This window comes from Cupressus sempervirens, chromosome 1, assembly GCF_028749045.1.
Source record: "Cupressus sempervirens isolate cs-2001-9-10 chromosome 1, ASM2874904v1, whole genome shotgun sequence".
Classification (NCBI taxonomy): domain Eukaryota; kingdom Viridiplantae; phylum Streptophyta; class Pinopsida; order Cupressales; family Cupressaceae; genus Cupressus; species Cupressus sempervirens.
In genome coordinates this window covers 230797480-230813026 of record NC_143118.1, presented here as the reverse complement: position 1 = coordinate 230813026, position 15547 = coordinate 230797480, and the positions used below count along the sequence as shown (strand labels likewise).

General features: G+C 31.4%; 1 pseudogene; it reads left to right on the top strand.

Moving 5' to 3' along the window:
* The first annotated feature begins 1457 nt into the window (after positions 1-1457).
* LOC149577013 (reticulon-like protein B8) overlaps positions 1458-15547 on the top strand; it is a 122030-nt pseudogene continuing 107940 nt past the window's right edge.

Below are 15547 nucleotides of genomic sequence, written 5' to 3'. Positions count from 1 at the left end.
TTTTCAATGACATCTTTTAACTTGTCATGGGGTTCTCTTTTTCCCCTTGTGTTTTGTGTTTTGGGATCCTTCAAAACCTGTTTTAACCTTAATCAAAAATATTCTATGTCATAACCAATTAGCAAAAACTTTTTTAATAAACAAATTAATTCAAAATTATTTCAATGAAATAAATTACCTCTAGTGTTAGCACTAGTTACAATCTTATTCCTTAATTTATCTCTGATTAAACATTTTCCATATATGAATTGTAAATGATAACCCTTATCTACAAGTTTTCCAATACTTCACAAGTTATGTTTCAATTCATCAACGAATAAGGCATCATTTGTGTTATACTTGCCATCAATTATTATAGAAATTTTGTTTTTTTATCAAGCAAGATGTATTGTCACCAAATATGACAATAACTCTATCATACCTTTTCAACTCAAAAAACCTATCTTTGTCAGATATCATGTGATGTGAACATCCATTGTCTATAATTCAATTTGATTTCTTCTCTACATGTGGCATTAATGTATTTTCGTTCTTAATAGGACTCTCATCTTTAATTACAACAAATATTATTCTTTCTTCATCATAATTCTCCTTCATTTTAATTTCCTTAATTTTAATCTAATCATCACTAACATAAAGACATTCCTTAGGAAATTTTGAAATGTAGAGTCTAGGCTTAATCTTATATTCTCTTGTAGGACATCTTAATGCAAAGTGACCAATTTCATTGCATGAATAATAGATTACAGGAAACTTTCCTTTAAAGATTCTCTTACCTTTTTATCTTTTTTATGATCAAAGCTTCAAGATCATGTATCACTAGTAGATTTGGTGTTAATTTTTGACCTTATGCCATTTTCCATTTGATTTTAACTTTTTTTGTTAAGATCCTAATTTGGTTGAAAATTTGAGCAACATGAATTTTTTTGGTCTAAATTTTGACCAACATGGATTATAAACAAAAAAAAAGTGCATGAGAGGAGGGATTTCACTATGAGCTCATTGGTGTGGGAGGAGGGATAACACAAAATATAATGAGGTGAAAGCAAAAACCCTTGATTTCACCAATAACTATAAGAATGATTTTACTAAGAACTAGCGTAGTGATAATGCAAAAGCCGAGTTTTAATCTTTACTTAGTAGCTATACTACTATACTTCCCTTTTTCAAAGTGATACAATTTATGGTTGTCTAAGGTATCATTGATGTCATGAAGCATGGGAAGTGAATTCATATGATTGATTTGGGAATTTGAACTAGGTATCAATGGACAATGTTGGTTTAATCTCTCTCTGTGAGATCTTCTTTTTCTATAGTTAAGCATCTCAAGTTCACAGTCATTGGTGTGAATTTTGATAACCTAGAAGACACTAAAAGAAAACTTACAAAGTTTACTAAATATCTAGAAGTTCCATTTTGGTACAACCCAATAAAGATCTCAAAGTTGGAGCACATTAATGAAGGTTTATTCAATATGAAAGCATGTGAGTTTGTGATTGAATGTTCCAACTATTTTTAGAACTTTTTTATATGAACTTGAAAAACAAAGCTCATTTCTCTAGTAAGTCATTTTTTTGGGAGGAGTGTTCCCAAACAAAGCTTAGAGACATTATTTAAAAGGCGTGAAAAATCATCAGTTTTCGAGTCATTTAATCAGCTCTTTGGATGCTAGAAACCTATTCATCATATGCTCAGCAAGGCAAATGTAAGAAGAATTTTTTTTTTGGAAGCCCTATTGTTAACATTTTTAGCAATGGTGTGTTTTGATAGGGAAAATTTTTATTATTTTGCAATTTAAAAATAAAGTGCCCAAGTTAATCTAGATTTTTGAAATTTCATTGTTTTTCCACAAATTGTAAAAATTTAGATACCTAAGAACTTTACACTAAAAGTTTTTTTTACAATAATGAAAAATAAGGGTTGTTGTACAATTGTAAAAATTGCTCATTTGAAATAGGGGCAAGGGTAGGGGCATTTGTTGTCACAAATAATAAAATTAAAATTTTCATTAAGTTATTTTTCCTCAATGTTTGGTTTTGTATAAAGTTGTGTATGTCTTATTGTGGAGAAACAAGCGAATTTCTTTGAGCATTCTTGCTAGTGCCATATTCATATGGTTTCTTTTAGAGTGGTTGGAGTACCATTTGTTGATGTTGATTTGCATTGACCTTGTATTTTTTATGACGATCTTATTTCTCTAGTTGAATGTTGCATTTTTCTTTAACAGGTTAGACTTGTTTTCATATTGTATTATAGGTTAGGCTAATTTTTCTATGTAGTGGCTCACGGCATAGTCTATCTTTAATAGGTTTTGTGTTTTAAAAAATACTTAAGATTCATATTTATTTCTTTTTAGGCTTGCTCCAAGTGTTCCCTGAATTTCTATTCCAAATAATATATCTTTATTGATGTTGTTGTTACTATTAGAAATGAAATTAGTTGGTTCTTAAGCTTTCTACAAGATGTTGCAATAGCAAAAGACGTCTAGACATTCCTTGTGGTATTTTTCTTTTCTTAGATAATCTTCTTTCCTACAATCTTATATCATATTCATCCATTAAAATTTGAGTCATGTGGATTCCAAAATATAATTTTTGAACTCTATAGGTTGCAAGAGGTTTGTTTATTGTTGCTATAGTTAGTAGTTATTGCAACATTTTAACATTATTTTACATAGGTAAGCTATTAAGAGTTTTCCCTATGTTTCTTTTTACATCATTATGAATAGTTTATTTGTTTTGTTTTGAGTTGGATTGGTAGTTGGTCTATTTAGAAAGAGAGAAACAATATGATTTTGAAATATAGAAAGATGCCAATGGTGTTTTTCAAGCCCTTATCCATAAAATCAAGGAAAATATGATGATTTTGCATCCTTTTAGTCATGGTTGTCATCTCAAGTCCTTACATTGGGATATCACTAAAAAATGGAACCTTGTGAAGTGTCATAATAATTACAAAATTTTCATGGTTAAAATAAGAAGAAATATAAAATACCCCCTAACCCCTTGTTATTGGTTGTTGATCATATGATTGACAATGATGTGGTGGTATCTCATTTTTGTGGAGTGTAGTCTAGTGATTTGGTTTTAGATATTGAGAAATAGTTGTTACAATATGACATTTATTATCAGTATGTTGAGGAGGAAATGGATGAGAAGTATAACATTGTATTATAGATATGGTCCCTTGCTATTAGTCAAATTGAAATGTGTATGGAGGAAATTAATATCTTCTACAAATATTGTCTATAGTGGCATGCCATGTAGTAGCCAATTTTCAAATACAATGTGAGTATATCAAGAATGATCTTAGTGATATCAATAAAAACTTGCAGAATTATCAAGGATTTGAATGGTGTGTATAGGAAAAGAGTCAGTGAGCTACGGATTGAGTTTCTACCTCAACAACAACAAAGGGAAAACTTGATCTAGATATTTTGGCTTACAATGGATATGACTAAAGTTAGGATGGAGCAAGTTGTCAATATATTGGCTCAATAAAAACCACATTCTCAGCACTATCATATCAATACAAAACAACAAAGAAAACTTCTTGAACTTATCCAAGTGATTTGTTTTGCAAGCTCTTATGCACTTGCTCGTACACAAAGCAAATTCAAATATCAAAAAAGGAATTAGCCAGCCATAAAAAAAGAAAAGAGTGTTCCTACCACGCCATAATGGTGTGTATAGATGTATGAGAATTAAACTACTTTTTGTTCACAAGTAATGGACGTTTCATACTATAAGGAAATTAACCCTTCCCTAATGATGACAAGGCAATGCCTACTTATCTCCTCTTTGTGGATTCACCAAAAGTCTTCCCCTTAACATAGGATAATGGATGCATAAATATTTTTATACTAAACAAAATTATTCAAACAAATTCCCCTACCATATATGCACACAAAAATAACATGTAGATATTATATACATAGTGTCCTTGAGATTGGTCAAGGACAGAATAGTGGAAGAGTTTCCATGGGCAAGGAGTAAAATTAGATTTTAAAAAAACATGAGATTACCATCCCATACACCTGCAAATGTTCTTGATTCTACCAACTCATGGGGTTACCTGACATGTCTAGTGCAAGAGCATTTTGGTGAATGGGCAATCAACATCACCAAATAAGAAAATCATGTGTTATCAAAGATCTAGCTTAAGTTGCTAAACCTTTTTAAAGGAACCTACACCGATACCAACTATAAGGGAGAGAGGGGGTGAAATAATATATACAATTTTAAACTTAATTTATTTTTAATATAGCAATTATTCATAAATTATAAAAAATACACAATATGAAATCTTCACAAGTACACAAGAGTGGAAAACTTATGTGAAAACCCAAGATGGGAAAAATCATGGGACAATCAACCTCACAATAATAATGAATCACTTATGATAAGTAGACAACAACCAATAGGAGACACCAACCTTAGATTGAATATATGACCACTAGCCAATGGATTACATTTACATCTTTTGCCTAACAATTGAGTGACAACCTAGTGACAAGGACATCAATCTTGTAATATCCCCTTATATTAATTCTTGGGAATTAGGGACAATTAACTTACAAAAATTGGCAAGAAATTTCCTTCCAAGAAGACTCTAAAAGTCCTTTACAAGACTTGTAATGATGGTAATTAACACTAATTAATATAAGAATGAAAGATTGTCATTTATAATTGATACTGCTTATAATATGATGTTATAAGATATATTACTAGTCAATAAAATAGAGTATTAGAGATATCTCGAATATATTGATGAGATTTATGCCAAGATGATCTCTACTATATATTAGATCTGCACTTATATTATAACAATATGAATTGTTGGTTCTATTTTTTTTTTTTATATTAATATAAGATATACTACAAGTCTTCTCAATGTGATAATAGTTGACTATGATATGGCACTAATATGTTGAAGTCTACTTTTATTTCTTATAGCAATGATGTATCATGTTGTTCCTGATTTATCTTATAAGTACACAAATATCCCAATATCACTTATAGCATTGATATAGTTATTTATTATTTGTACTTGTCTCCAATATCACTTATAGTGATCATATTGCCAATTCTAATCTATACCTTATATGTATGCAGTTGTCATCAATATAGCTTACAGTAATGATATTTCTATGTCTACCTTGTCTTTGGAAATATACAAGGTAGTGGACTCTTCATGATTACTTTACCTCAGTATTTACAAACTCATTTTTGAAAGGCAAGTACTCCCTTGAGAAATCCAATAAGGATAAATAGCTGATAAGAAATACTAGATGATGTCTTTGAGAATGGGATTGATTATTATAATAGATCTCATTGTTATTGGATACTTGCAAATATAGGTTTATATAGCACCTTTCTTTTTTAGAAATGGGCATTTAATGATCATTGTCTTTTCATAGTTATGAATAATCACTACTAATTATTTTGTTCACTTCACTTGTCATTATTTGATTAATCTTCCATAGGTGGTGATAAAGACAATATCATGTTGATTGTTGATAATGTAACTATCTATTTGTTCATAGGAAACTACATACATATGTACGCACACACACACACAACTATGACTACATTATGTTGTTTGATGTGAACATGGGAACTCCTAAATGATGTGACAAAAATTTTCCTTTGATGTTAAATCTTCCTAATCAATACCTCGTGTAATGGTTATAATTTATGGGTGATTATGATGATCATTTGAACTTGATACACAAGGTGATATTATTGACATGCTTGCTAACTGATATTTCATGGTTAACATTACCATTTATTGCAAATTGGTTTTGTAGTTGATGCTCTAATTTATTATCTCCTCAGTGATAATAATTGTTAGATGATCATGCTACTTGTCTTATCATGTTGCTTGCTAACTTTATTATCTCATCTTTGTATGATTAATGATAAGGATTTGTATTCATATGTGATCAATGGATGGATGCTATGATGTGACAACCATATCTTCATGAGGAATCATACTTCATTTTTTCTACATGATGATCGATAAAGGATGTCATCTTAAGGATATGATAGATTATGGAATTATCATTTATTATTAAAGTCATGATTCACATATTGATAAGGTGGGTGTCAGGCATCCAAATGATTGTTATGGTTGATAACATGTGAGCTCAATGTTTGGATCATACTTCAGTTCTATGTTGATGAAGGTACTTGATATCTTCAAACCTAGCTCACATCACTTGATCTCAATTATCTTGTGCACTTACTTGAAGCTAGATAGGAGAATTGACATATATTTAAGACTTCATGATTTTCCTTGATAAGACCTTGATGCTATTGAATTTATTGAAACAGCATACAAATTTACTTCTTGAACTTCTACCTACTATGTGTGATTTGCCAATTTCTATTTAGTATCTTGAGGTGCTCAAGATCTACCATCCCTTGACCACATATGTGTTTCCTTTCTATCTTGTTCTTAGGTTAACAATGAGGACATCACAAATCCAAATAAGTATGAGTGATGTACCTTCTAATTTTTTGATTGAATCAAGATTTGATCTCAAGTTTTTCCCTTCATAAAATGTTGATTTTCTATTACTTTCATTTCATCTATTATTTCTAAGAATTACTAATATTTTTCACAAGATGACATGGATACACCACAAGGCACAGGTGGGGATGTACCTCACACACCTTCTTCGGTAAAGGTAAACCTTAATTAGTGTAATTGTATGAATTATATAGAAACAAATGTCATATCATTATGCTCTTTTCTTTATGGATTTGGAGTTATTTTGATGGATTCTTACTAATATTAATGTCACAATTTCATACTTATTGATAGGGAAAAGCAAAAATCATAGCAGATCAAATGCAATCTAAAACTCAAGTGTCATTTGTAGATGACATTGCATGTTGCGATGACCTCATCTTCATGGCCCATAAAATTATAAAAAATATAGTGATGAAGTTCTTAACCTTGTCCTTGACTGAAACATAATTGAGGAGACAGAGGAACTAAAAGAAGAATTGATACATAGAGTCAATTCTTTGAAGGTAAGCAATAATTAATCTTAAGTGATAATAAAATTTCAATGGATGTTTATATTTTATAGTATCTTATGGATCATGATCTAAAATATTATATGTTCTTCTTACAGGATTTTGTGACACCTGTGAGACCACATGGTCAATATGGTGAGGGTTGTAGCACACAACCTTCATGTAAATAACACTTTCTCTTTACAACATTATAACACTTAGCTTTGATCTTTATCCATTGTAAATGAAAACAAAAAATGTTGCAAATTTCTTTGCCAAAAATGTGGCTTGCTCCTTTGGATGTCCTTGAAAATTATGGTTTGATTTATGCTCCAAAGTTCATAAAACAACTCTTATGAGAAGAAAGAATGTAGCAGTTGTATACCACATTCCTCCATCAAATTTTTTCATTGTTGTAGTTATACAAAGATAACCCTAGTATGCATATGCAAATTAACTCGTGTACCAAAAAATACAATGTGAGAATTATATGAGAGATATAACCTATAGATGATTGTCTTAAAGTATAGTAGAAGATATAAGAGTAGTTCTACATACCAACCTTTGAGGCAACTTATTGCACAAGCTCATCATAATTGGGGTTTGATTCCCCTTTGAAAAGGTTCAAATTTCTACAGAAGGGTATAAGGTAACAAAGCCACTACAGCAACAAACACATCAATAATGAATCCCTTCTTCATGTTGGCCTTCCACTATATCCTCAAGCTCTTGAAATCCAACCTTTCTGGGCATAGCAATCAAAATATGCTTGTCATTATTAGGAAATACCCACCCACATGGTATTAGTTTGTCTTGACCTAGCCATACTATATCAATCATTTTTAGACCCACAGTTTGTTGGATGTGTGACTTGTAAACTCTAATTTCTTGAGGAATAACAAACAAGCCAAATTGATTTACCAAATAACTTACCTTGAAAAATCCTATTCCAACTATATTGATGATCTAAAAAGTAGAACCAACCAAATTTCCAATTTTATCAAATTTTACAGGACCAGTTAAGCCAATGAAAGTTGTTTGCAGCAATATTTTCTGCAATTGTGATCCTCCTACAAACACCTTTAACCCTACTAATTCTATTTCATTTCCACTTAAATTGGAGAACTAGGGATAACCTGTAAAATGAAAATTTTCTCCTTTCCTCAAGAAATGGTTAATTGAATGGGAAATTGTCCATATTGCATCATAAGCATATATAGTCAAAATGCATTCAAGTGAAAATCAATTATCTTAGTTTTGTAAATATTGTTCCACCTTACTCTAAAGCATGCTCCTGATTTGATATTGGAATATGCATGCGTATAGAAAGGACTCCTTGGAGTGAATTCATAGTTTCATAGTCAGGTCCATTAGAGTCCAAAAGGGAAGAGAACCAATCTATGGCTATCCAGACATAGGTATTGTTCAACAGTCCAAGGTATAGTATGTTAGAGAATAGATCAATACCTATGTCTAGATTCATATGCACAACAAACACCATTGACTCCATCAAAGCTAATTGCACCAACAAACTTCCAATATCATTTTCACTGACTCTAGGAGGAAATGGTATTTTGCTAGCAATCTTAGCATTAACATCTTCTAGCACATCATTTAAATAAGTTAATCCATTTCTCCCATAATCATCATATGTATATGCAACCACAATATCTTTCGAGCCATAGAAACTAATCACAATTGCAAATGTCATCATCCCATACATATTATTTGTATATACAACCACAATAAGAAGTTATATATTTCTCCCATAGAGAGAAATCATTCCATACTGATATGATGAGAGATTTGGATCTATTACTCCAAATGAAACAATCGATACATGAAGTTCATTGGCTACATGTAAAACAACATGAGCAATAATAGAATATTGTAGCCCTACTAGTGCAACATTGTTTGTTTTCATCAACATTATAACACTTAACTCTAATTTTGGATGCTTCTAACTAGTATCCCATTTGATCTTTATCCATTACAAATGTCTTTTCTAAAAATTTATTCTTCAACTCATCATGAAGTGCAGGTGCCTCCTTCATTCGTTGTTCTCATATTAACGATTGCATTGTCAACAACAAGGAGCTTTCATACATCTTTGACTATACCAAGTACAACTGGTAAAACCTTTTTTCTAATATTTTCCAATGTGCTAATCATGCATTATTATTTTTTTGGTGGATTTTATACTCATGGACTTATTTTGTCCACTAATAGATACACCTATTGTTGATAGAACAATAGAGACCACTACTAGTGAAGTTGAACCATTTGCTAGAGTAGCCCATGTGACTAGTACTAGTTCATTTGAACAAGAAAACTATATTTTTGTTAAAATTACCAAAGCTTCTAGGTGTTTTAAAGTTGTTATTATTTTCAGTGTAATTGTAGTTTACTTATACATAACTCATTTTGGACTACTAATCCAATGATTTTTTCATACGAAATGATCTTTTCTATGATCATCTTTTTGAAATGACATTAAAGCTATTTGGACCCACCATACATAAAAGATATGTAGTTACATATCATTGCTATAATATTTTTCTTTTCTTCCATTTATAGTACTATATTAAAGTTATTGATCTAACAATTTTAATTTTTGTTTAAAGGTGGAATGAACAGGGTCTTGAATTGAAAAATGAGCTCATTATATCTTTTAAGGACCTCTTTGGAAAAAACATTTTTGATAGTGCCCTACTTCTCAAAATAGGATCCAAACATATAAAGACTATGAGGGACCAATATAGAAGGGATCTAAAGGATAACCCAAAGTATGGGCATCCTCCTATGATTCCATCAATGGAGTGGAATGAAATAATAGAAGATGCAAAATAGAAAAGGCTACATGGTAAAGGAATTGGACCAAAAAAGGGAAAAAGAAGGTATGTCATGATAGTATTAAGTAGAATGTAATCATGCACTAATTAGTAATATTTTTAAATATATAATCTAACATGTTTCAAACTTTTCATAGACTGCATGACACATCAAAAGCTATAGAAGCAAGAGAAAAAGGTTGGCCAACACAAACTTGGCTCTGGTGGCTATATGAATCTTCACTCTCAACTTGTAAGTAGCAGCAATAGAATTTCATTTTAAAAAATTTATTTAATGTTGCAAACAATTTTTTTTAATCAAATCATACATGCAAAACTGACGATATTAAACAAAGAATACAGGGTACATAATTCAATGTAGAGCCCATGGATGAAGATAAATAAAATTGCCTAAGGAACACTATAAAGTCAAGGTTGCATGTCTACGCCAAGAATCAAAAAGCCATACCCAAGAATCTGGTGCACCAAATGAGACACAGGTAAATTGCTCAAATAAAAAGTAAATCAAATTGAATGGTTGAGGAAAAAAATTGGTGTTAGTTTCCAACTTAAATTAACTGCATAACAGTGTACAAAACATTTCACTACAGCTTTCAAATCCTATCAAAGAACCTATGTGTGATGAAGGCCATGATGTGCATCATAGTGGTGGAGGTATTAATTTTCTATTGGAAATTTTTTATGCAATTATGAATAAAATTTAACATCTTCAATTGCAATTTGACATGTAACCTTTTTTTGAATATTTTAGAGTATGTTGAATATCATGGTGAATGAGTGGAGCATCTTCAAAGTGTTTAGCATGTTGAGGTGGCAATGGAACAAAAAGTTATTGTACATGATGTGGCATTTTTAGGTAAGAAAAATGCATGTTATGTTCTACTAGTTAATGAAATATTTGTAACTAGTAAAATAAAAAAAAATATTATGCCAATTTAACCCATTTACTTGTTATTGCAATAGAGCCCCCTTTAGTGCAACAGCCTCATGCTCCTCAAAATAGGAGGAGGCATCATAATTTTACATTGCATGTGCCACAAGAGGAGGAGAATGAGGAAGATATTGATGCTCCTATCAGCCTTTACCTAAAGAAAGCTAAGAAAAACAAAAAGAAGAAATTTTTTTTTTAAATGCTCTTTGATAAACGTTGATGGATAATGAAAGAACATTGTTTTAAGTAATAATATATGAATGTTACGTATTAATATTTATTTTTATGTCATGTTAATGAATATTTGTATGTGTTAATGAAGTCTTGATTAGTATTGTGCATTAATGAATTTGATATCATATTAATGAATGTTATGTGATTGTATTGATTGAATGTTATAGTTCATAAATGGATGAATGAATGAATGAAGTATGTAATTGATGTTAATGGGGGAATTTAGATTGATGTTAGTGGGAGAGAGGTGAGGCTAGATGAGTTTCCACCTTCACATGGTTGGCCTTGTTAAGTAGAGAATATTAAAGTATTCTCAAAACGAAGTGAAGCTCAAACTAACATAGCTTATTAATTAATCAATTTAATTCATTGTAGTTCTAGAATTATGGGATGATACTCTATGGTATAGGTACGAATCTCTAGAGGAAGATTAGGTACTTGATCTTCCAGCTTCAACATTTTTACCACTTGCCTTATTTTAGGTCTTGCAGCTAAATCTGGATGGTAGCACCACAACCCTATCCCTACTAATTGTTCCATTTTAGCCTTCTCAAATTCCACGTTTAACTTTATATATGCAGCATCCAAAACTTTTCCTTTACCATAGTGAATAGGAAGAAAATAGGACCTATCCTTAACCCAAATTCCCCAAAAGGAATGATCCAAATTAACTAACCACAAGGAATTGATCAATGCACAAATGGATCAAGCAATGTAGAATATGAAGAAAAGAATAGATCTTATGGTCTATGCTATTTGAGAAGTATGAGCTTAAATCTTGAATAGATTAAAGACAAATACTAATCTTGAAGTAGGATAAATCTGGAAAATGTTGATTCCTAATGTCTATGTACAGTTTTGGGGGATTCTGCAACCTATTTTGTACTGGAAATGTCAAGATGGAGAAAACCCAGAAAGTTTTTATTCTTTTGAAGGGAGGTCAGCCTTGACCCAGATGGAGGGGCACAATCTTACCCCGAGGCACAATTATACCCCAAAAAGTCAACCTTGACTTGCACTAGTCTAAAGAAACTTTTGTTCACAAATCTCACAAGTTCAATGAAAAGGGTACCCAAATATCACTTTAATTTGTTGTTCCACACTTGTATCTGCAAGAAAAATGGTTTTATTGTTTGGATGAGGGGTTTGCCTTGGTCAAACCCCAGTTTGAAATCAACTGTAATAATGGAATTGAAATAAGGAATGCTAGCAAGTAGTAGAAGTAAATCTAACAATGAAGCTATGATATTCAATAGATATGAAATTGTATTTAAAATATAAACAAGTATATTGATATGAAAGCTTGAACATAACATTAACAAATGTAAATCAAAACCTCCATGATTGTATGCTTAGAATCCACCTTGATAGAAGAATGAATAAATCTTGAAGATAAATAAAGGATCTTGAAGGAAGATCACACCACCATGATGGCTAGATCTAGGGTTTGAATGATGAATCTTGAATGCTTGAACCAAATCCCTTCAAAGGCTTGAATGCTTCAATCCTTGATCTTCAATAGAAAACTTGAATGCTTGAATGAAAGAATGCTTGATAATATCTCCTTATGAAAAGTAGGTAATCTCTCATAGTAAGTAGGTAGTCATTTATATGTGACAGATCCTAGGTGTCAAAATGAGGGAAGAAGGCATCCTTATATAGAGATCTAGGGCACAAACTCCTATAGAAGGCCAACATGGGAGAATTAAATCCTAATTAACCTTAACTCCTAGAAATGGACCTAGATTAAATTAAATTTAAGAGTCTACCATTATAAAACTTGAAACAATGACCCCAAAGTGGGAAAAAGAAACTTTCCAAAGCCCGATATCTCGAAACTCCCAAAAATTGAAAAATGGACCTGGGGTCAAGGATGAGGTCAACCCCACCCTAGGTAAGGGTCAAGGTCATCCTTGACCTAGGTCAAGGTTGAGGTTGACCTTGACCCTTAAGTTCATCCTTGACCCAAAAATTGAAAGTCCTTAGATTCACAGAGAAAGTTGTCAAAAATAGGCTAGAAATAAAGAGAGAAAACCATAACAAGGGGAAAATAGCCAAATCTAAGGAAACAAGCCCCCAGGGTAAGGATTCTAACTCAACATACATTCATGAGGGTGTGAAAACAAGAAAAAATATAGATATATAAAAGAAAAGAGTTAGTACTAAACAAACCCAAATCAACTAGCACAAGAAACCTTACTAGGAAATATTTCTCATACTAATATCACATTCGGAAAGCTATCATAAAAAAATAAGTGATTGCATAAGAAGAAAAAGAGCAATACTATAAATATCATAGCTTCATGATCCATTCCTACTAGCATGAAAGTGAAAAGAAAGAAAAGAAGAAGTGATTACCTTGCCTAGTAAGATGCATACCTTTCCATGAATCACCAATGGAAAGGTAGAGCCCAACAGGTAGCCAAACCTAATAGTTCACCAATAAATTGTGCTTACAATTATAAATGTGTCTTTTGATGGCTTTTGGAATACCCATAGATCCACCTTCTTGTATCACTATAAATATGAAATGTGTGTCTTCTCAAGGCTTAGCAACTAATGTGTGTTAGCTTCAAAAGATTTAGCATATTGAAAAACTAAAAAATGTGTATCTCTTCAAGATTTAGCAACTTATGGTCATTACCTTTAGAGTATTTAGCATATAAAATATTTGAAAATGTGTGTCTCTTTAGGATTTAGCAACTTATGTGTTTTACCTTCTGAGATTTAGCATATAAATAGAAAACTATAATACAAGGGAGACCCTATATATGCCCCCCTCCTTATCATGGATGTCTACTATACATGATAAGGAAGAGGAAGAGGATACCTACTTCAAAATGGAAGTAAATGTCATGTTAATAATAATGTATACCATACTCCTATCGAAGGATATTGATCCTTACAACCAAGAACATAGATAATTATGAAAAAGTATATGTCACTCATGGAAAAAGGATTCTCAAGGAAAGAGATCTTATGAACAATACCCCCACCATAGAGGAGTTCTTTTAGATAAAATATCATCTTTCAAAGATAAATCAAATAGGAACAAATATTCAATCATCAAATCCCCTATAAAGAAGAGGAAGAGGAATCTTTGAAACAAGGAAAACAACTCTAACACCAAAGGAAGGGTAAGAGTTTATAAAGGACCATAATTTGCAACATAAAGAAGAGGTGATGACCTAGGACAATAATCTCTCATATAAAAAGATTATCCATAGTCAAAACATCAATTTGTACGGAGAAATAATATTACAATATAAACAAATGTCACTAAACTAAGAAAAATAGTTCCTAATCGGGCTAATTATTGCCTCTATTTTATGATAGTTTTAAACACTTGGTTCTAATTCCACTAAGACATTTGTGAACTCATGTTTACTTGAATTGATGATTAACCTATGGGTATATAGTATGTTATATTTTTCCAATATTATATATATAATGTAGTATTTCATATAACCATCAAAATGTGTTTTCTCATATTTGAATTTAATTTGATAATTCTTATTTGCAAATATCTCTGCATAATAACTAACCTATTAGCAAAGGAAGTTGAAGATGGTCGAAAGTATTCAAAAGGAAACATTGAAGATAGCCAATAGCATTCAAGGAGAAAAGACATTAAGTTGTGGTGGAAAGAGTCATAATGGTACCAAGGGACATGGCCACTAATATGGAGGAGCTATGAAGAACTATTATATTTTTCTACATTTATTATTGTGACAAAGCAGTTGTCCAGACTTTATTATTCCCACCTCGAGCTATTATCTTTTCTGCCTTTTTTCTCTGGCAGATTTGGAGTTAGTTTTTTTTGCTTTATGTTTTAGAATAAATGTTGATCTTCTATTTATAGGGATCAAACCAATAGTTTTAAGTAGTTAGAAGAAATTTTATGATAAGAAACTGTTGACTCTTGCAATGAGTTGTTTTTAAGTTTCATGTATTGTTCTCATGTAATGAATTTCTAGAACATAAAGAAATAGCTCCTGGTTTACATTCTATGTTACTAGATTAGTAGAAGTCAACCAAAGGGGCCCACTTGGGAGGTGGATTAGATTAGAGTAGTATAGATTTTTTTTCAAGCATCTTTAGTATTGCAGGTAGAAATTATAAGTTCCTTCCTATAGCATCATACTTTGTGGGTGTTCCTGCAACATCTGTAAGAACAGTTATAGTAGATGAACTGAGTTGGAATATATCTTAGTATTTCATTGCATTTCTAGCATTTGCTTCAGTAAAGAGTTAAGTGTGTTAGTTTTGTGTAGCACTAGTGCAGGTTCTTTCCTTGCATTTTAATTTCCTGCAGCATAAGAATAATGACTCATTAAGAAACCTAGTGCACATGTTGTGCCAACCATTTCAAGTATACATCCCTAGGTTGAAAAAATTAAATGCACCTCATGGTGGGGGAAAATAGTCCTTAGTTTGAATACACTATTCCTAACTATGGCCTTTGGCATGATTATTATACACCTATTGTGAGGCAGATCATTTTT